The sequence below is a fragment of the Camelina sativa genome, chromosome 17 (genome assembly GCF_000633955.1).
Source record: "Camelina sativa cultivar DH55 chromosome 17, Cs, whole genome shotgun sequence".
Lineage (NCBI taxonomy): Eukaryota > Viridiplantae > Streptophyta > Magnoliopsida > Brassicales > Brassicaceae > Camelina > Camelina sativa.
In genome coordinates, this window is record NC_025701.1 from 27,787,435 (window position 1) to 27,793,594 (window position 6,160).

A 6,160-nucleotide genomic window follows, 5' to 3' on the forward strand; every position below is an offset into this window, starting at 1 on the left:
GAACCAGCTAGCAGAACTGGTGACATTTTGCTGTTCCAATAGAACATGAGGGCTTACTGAAGGTGGTCTCGGCAGAGGAGATTCGTCAAACTCTGTTCAAGATGCCGGTGAGTAAAGCTCCCGGACCGGACGGTTATACGGTTGAATTTTCAAGCAAACATGGCCGATCTTGGGACCAGATTTTGTCATTGCCGTTCAATCATTTTTCCTCAAAGGTTTCCTTCCTAAAAGGGTCAACTCCACTATTCTGGCACTTATACCTAAGAAGACTGATTCCAAGGAAATGAAGGACTACCGTCCCATTTCATGCTGTAACGTTTTATACAAAGTGATTTCCAAGATTCTTGCTAATCGGCTTAAGGTTATTCTACCGTCCTTCATAGCTCCAAATCAGTCAGCTTTCATCAAGGACAGACTAATGATGGAAAATCTCTTGTTAGCATCGGAGTTGGACAAAGATTATCACAAGGAAGCTATCTCTCCTCGGTGTATGATGAAGATTGATATATCCAAGGCGTTTGACTTAGTACAATGGCCATTTCTAATAAACATTCTCAAGGCAATTAATCTCCCTACTGAATTCATTCACTGGATAGAGCTTTGCAAAGGTACGGCCTCCTTCTCTGTACAAGTAAATGGAGAACTAGCAAGTTATTTCCAAAGTACAAGAGGACTGAGACAAGGTTGTTCGCTGTCTCCGTACCTCTTTGTCATTTGTATGAATGTCCTGTCTCTCATGCTTGATAAAGCTGCAGCGGATCGAAACATTGGCTACCATCCTCGTTGCAAAACTCTGAGTCTTACTCATCTCTGTTTTGCCGATGATATTCTCGTTTTCTCTGATGGAAGCTCACGCTCTGTTGAAGGAATTTTAGCTGTTTTTGACAAGTTTGCACTCATCTCTGGTCTCAAAATTAGCTTGGAAAAATCTACCCTCTTTATGGCTGGTTCTTCTCCGCAACATCAACAAGATATACTCCAACACTTTCCGTTTACGGTTGGCTCTCTCCCTGTGCGGTATTTAGGCCTACCCCTCCTCACACGCTCTATGACACTCTCAGAATATCTACCGCTCCTTGAGCGTATCCGCTTACGCATTACATCTTGGACGGGCCGTTTCTTGTCTTTTGCAGGCAGACTTCAGTTAATAAAATCAGTGCTTTCAAGTCTCACCAACTTCTGGCTCTCTGCTTTCCTTCTGCCAAAAAAGTGTCTTCAGGAGATTGATAGCCTCTTCTCGGCTTTCCTGTGGTCTGGTCCGGACCTAAGTTCGAGAAAGGCTAAGGTATCTTGGCTTGATGTGTGTACTCCGCAGTCTGAGGGTGGTTTGGGACTTTGTCGTTTGCGTGACACTAATAGAGTGTGCATTTTGAAGCTTATTTGGCGACTTGTGTCAGCTGACAACTCTCTTTGGGTAAACTGGGTTAGGCGGAACTTGATTAGAACTGGTTCTTTCTGGTCAGTTAATGAGAAGAGCGTCGGGGGTTCTTGGATGTGGAGGAAGATTCTGAAGTATCGAGCACTTGCTGCAAGTTTACATAAGAAAGAAGTGACAATAGGCCATGGTACCTCATTCTGGTTTGATGATTGGAGCTCGCTTGGTCAGTTATTTGGGCTACTTGGGCAACGTGGAAGTATTGATATCGGAATCCCGCAGCAGAGTACAGTGGCATAGGCGCTTTCGCATCGGAGACTTCGACACCGTGTAGACATTCTGAACAACCTTGAAGATGTACTCGATTCCCTTCATGGTTTAGTGCAATCAACGGGTTATGATCGAGCTCTTTGTAAACAAAAGAACGGCTCTTTCAAGAGTAAATTTCTCTCACAAGATACTTGGAATCTGATAAGGGAGCCAAACCCTACTTGCGACTGGTATGCAGGTGTTTGGTTTCCCCATTCAACTCCTAAGTACTCTTTTATCTCTTGGCTTGCACTAAAAAACCGGCTCTCTACGGGTGACAAATTGGTTCAATGGAACGCTACTGCAAACGGGTCCTGTGTGCTTTGTCAGGGAAACAAGGGATCATATGTTCTTCTCATGCACGTACTCCTCTCAAATCTGGTATGCGCTGGCTCAAGGGTTACTTGGTGTTCGGTTTACCACGAACTGGGTAGCTTTGATCCCGCTACTTCTCGACTCGTCCGCTCCACGGCTCCACCTATTTGTTCTCCGGTATGTTTTTCAGGCTGCTCTGCATAACCTTTGGCAGGAGCGTAATGCTCGACGACATGGCAAGGTTCCCACTCCTACTATCACTCCCATCAAGCTCATTGCCAAGCACGTCCGCAATCGACTGCTCACTCTGGTAACCACTCCCGGCTATGAGGGTGGCCTTCAGTATTGGTTCAAATCCATCCCATTTAATCAAGTTCTAAGTTTTTTCAAATGCTTTAGCTAATTACTTTATATGTTTTAAGCTGTAAACTATTTTGGACCACTATCTTTTTTTTGGTGAATATAATTTTAACATTCATACAAAAAAAAGAAATGCAAATGTAAAGGCGGATGTTTTGGCGCGTCAAACGCGTATTTTTCCGTATCATGTTTTGTATGTAAATAATTTAAAATCCAAATGGCTCGTTTGAGATATTCTTTTGTTGACAAAAAAATGTACTGCAGGAGATCGTTGGTTATTACTATATGATTTTATAAAGTATATATATAGATATATGTAAATATTTATATTATAGCTACGCAATTACTTTGTTGTTAAGTGTCTTATTTAAAACAGAAGTCATGAGATAAAACACTATATATGTTATACCATTGAATATTTTAGGGAATATATTAGCGAAACATTCAATTTGTTGCTAGGTGTTTTTTTAGAACCAGAAGGCAAAAGACAACATGATACATTATAGTGTTTTAATTAAGAAAAAATAAGAACAATTTTTTTTTCCTACCGGGATTTGAACCCAGATTTGAAAACCATATTTCTAAACCATAGAATTTGATTAGAACCAATGTGTACAACATATCATTTCTAATCATACTACTTCATAAATATTGTAACAGCTTAGTTTCACAAATATGGTGGTGCATGCAGAGATTTGGTCACCTATGTCACTAAAGTGAACCTATATTTTTGGTCAACCATCTCGAGAGAACTCCACAGTTAAACGTGCTAGAGCTGTGAAAATTTTAAGATGGGTGACCTTTCGAGAAGTGATTGTCAAAACTGTATGACTGAGGTGAAGACAAAACACGGGGAAATATCACGTGGAGATTTGAAACGACCGACCCTTTTTTTTGTTAATAAATAATAAATAATATATATACATAAATAAACTACAACTAGTGGTCCCATATCCACTAGCCACCTAACCATATTCACAATCAACAGCTGAATAACAAACCAGTAAATATCCAATTAACCAATAACCAATAAAATAATAACCAGTATTAATTCCAATCACAAACTAATGATCCAAACAACATAAATGAAATAACCAGCAATCCTAAACAAAGTTCTTGGACCCAACTCTAGCAACCTAACAGAAGCCAAACAACCACGCGAACCACTATAACATCCTCCTCTTCATCGCCTTGATTCCACGATCACACTTTGCCTTTACCTGCACCACAAACACATATTGAGATGCATGAGTATTTGATAACCATTAGTGAGGCAATCCTTCCATCTACTGGGCTATACACACAAGCAACAATGATTCCAAAGTTCCAAACAAGCATGAAACAAAACACACGAACCAGGAAATCAAACATCGTCTTGCTTAAAGGGAGGTGTCGACCGACACTACCCCACAGTGTCGATCGATGCCCAATTTGGTGGTGTCGATCGATGCCCAATTTGGTGGTGTCGATCGACACTCCCTCTGCAACTGCGATCCGCACGAAGTCGAGAGTCGGATCTCGCTCCCAAATCTCCTCCAAATCGTCGAATACTCGAAACCCAAGCCTTATACATCCGTAGGAACTTGTATCAACCAATCCTAGCAAGAAAGACACACAAACAAGCAACAAACAAGCAAGAACAAGAGAATCAAAGGCTTAGATTAGCCATGGTCATGCACTCACCTCTTTGCAGGAAGTTTCTGACCAACAATGACGAATCCAACCTTCCTAGCAAGCTTCTAACTCCTTCCCAGCCTTGGATCTCGCAAGAAACAGCAAGGAATCTCACCAATCTCACCAAACACTCAAGAACTCTCTTTTTCTTCCTTTTTCTCTCAAAAACGATAAACAGCGACAAGAAAGACTTCCCAAAACCCTTATGGTCGACCAAACACTTAAATATCTCGGTCTAATGGTTTTTCCTAAACCAAACCGGTCCAAATCGATAATTATGTCGAACTGGTCGAACCAGAAACAATGAGTGTCGATCGATACCTCCTGTGGTGTCGATCGACACCCTCACCAAAACACCAAAAAATGGTTCGCGGATGTTACAATTCTCCCCCACCAATCTAGATTCGTCCTCGAATCTCGAACGACCATCAGCTAAGGACTCCCGTGCAACCGTCTCCACGGCACGCACTCCTCCGACTGATCTATAGAAGGTCACCTCTAGGCGATAGACTCGCGCTCCAGGCGTTATTTGCTCTCGACTTTTGGACTTTCCTTTACTCGTAGGCCTAAACCTTGAGTTTTATTGGCTCCTCATCAGACTTAAGTCTGCATGCCAAATGTTGGCTCCTCATCGGGCCTAAACCCGCATGCTATAATATATAAGGAAAAATCCAACTGGTCTCTCGGGTCGTCACCCTACAGCGCGCCTCCGGACCGTCGTCTGAAGTCGATATACCAACCATACTCCCAAGTCACAAAGTCTCTGAATATGGCAGCACTAGGCGAACCAAAGTTCCTCAAGAGTCACGAGCAAACGATTCTGAACTTGTCTGAGTCCTTTCCCTATCCAGGTTTCCTTCTCGTGGCTCGCGTAAAACATCTCAATGTCCTACCAACCACATATCCCTTCACTGGAATACTCCATGACCACACAAGGATCATATACTTGCCACCAGGGCCAAACAAATGTCCTAAAGAGGACCACCACCAAGGCCAAAAAAATGTCCTAAAGAGGACCGCCTAAACAGGCACTCTAGCTAAACAGCCCGCCACAAAGGCCATCTGTCCCGAAGGGCCATCTGTCCCGAAGGACCATCTGTCCCGAAGGACCGTCTGTCCCGAAGGACCATCTGTCCCGAAGGACCGTCTGCCCCGAAGGACCATCAGTCCAGAAGGACCGTCTGTCCCGAAGGACCATCAGTCCGGAAGGACCATCTGTCCCAAAGGACCGCCTAAAAGGCACTCTGGCTAAACAGCCTGCCACCAAGGCCACATAATAACAAAAGAATACTGCCACAAAGGCCACACAATAACAAAAGAATACTGCCACACACGGGCACACTGGCTAAAAAGTCTGCCACTAAGGCCACACAAGCCCCTCCAAGGCTCTCCACCACTAAAATGGACAAATTCTAACTCCCGTAAAACTTTCCATATTTAGCAATCTCTATTTTTGGAACTTCCATTTTTGGAAACTTCTATTTCAGGAAACTTTCCTCCAGAAGCCCGCCTCACGGAAACTTTGTACCCCGAGCACCACCTCATCTTGTTACTGAGTCGCACAACTAACCACCCCAAGCGACCTAGTAACAAGAGAGATGGGTTGGAATACTCTATTCCCGCTCCAGCCACGGATTACAGATGGAACCAGGCTAAACAAGCTCAAGTTGCGGCTTGCTTCTCATACCACTTCTTGAACCTTTCTTTCATCTTGGCCTCAGGCTCCCAAGTCTGCTCCTCAACACCATCACAGTCCCACAGGACTCTCATCAAAGGAATCTTCTTCTTCCGAAGTTCCTTGATCCTCCTCTCGAGAACCCTCACTGGTCTCGCCTCCAAAGTCATGTTAGGCTGAAGATCCTCAGGAATCTTAGCCAACACTCGCTCACCCTCACGGAGACACTTCCGCAACATAGACACATGGAAAACCTTATGGAATGCACGCATAACCTCGGGTAACTCCAGTCTATATGCCACTGGTCCAATCCGCTCCATCACTTTGAATGGACGCATATACCTCGGACTCAACTTAGTCTCTGACAATGACCTGTTTGGACCCCGCAACATGGCCATCTTGAGGTACACTCTGTCTCCTACCTAAAACTCAAGATCTCTCCTCCTCCTATC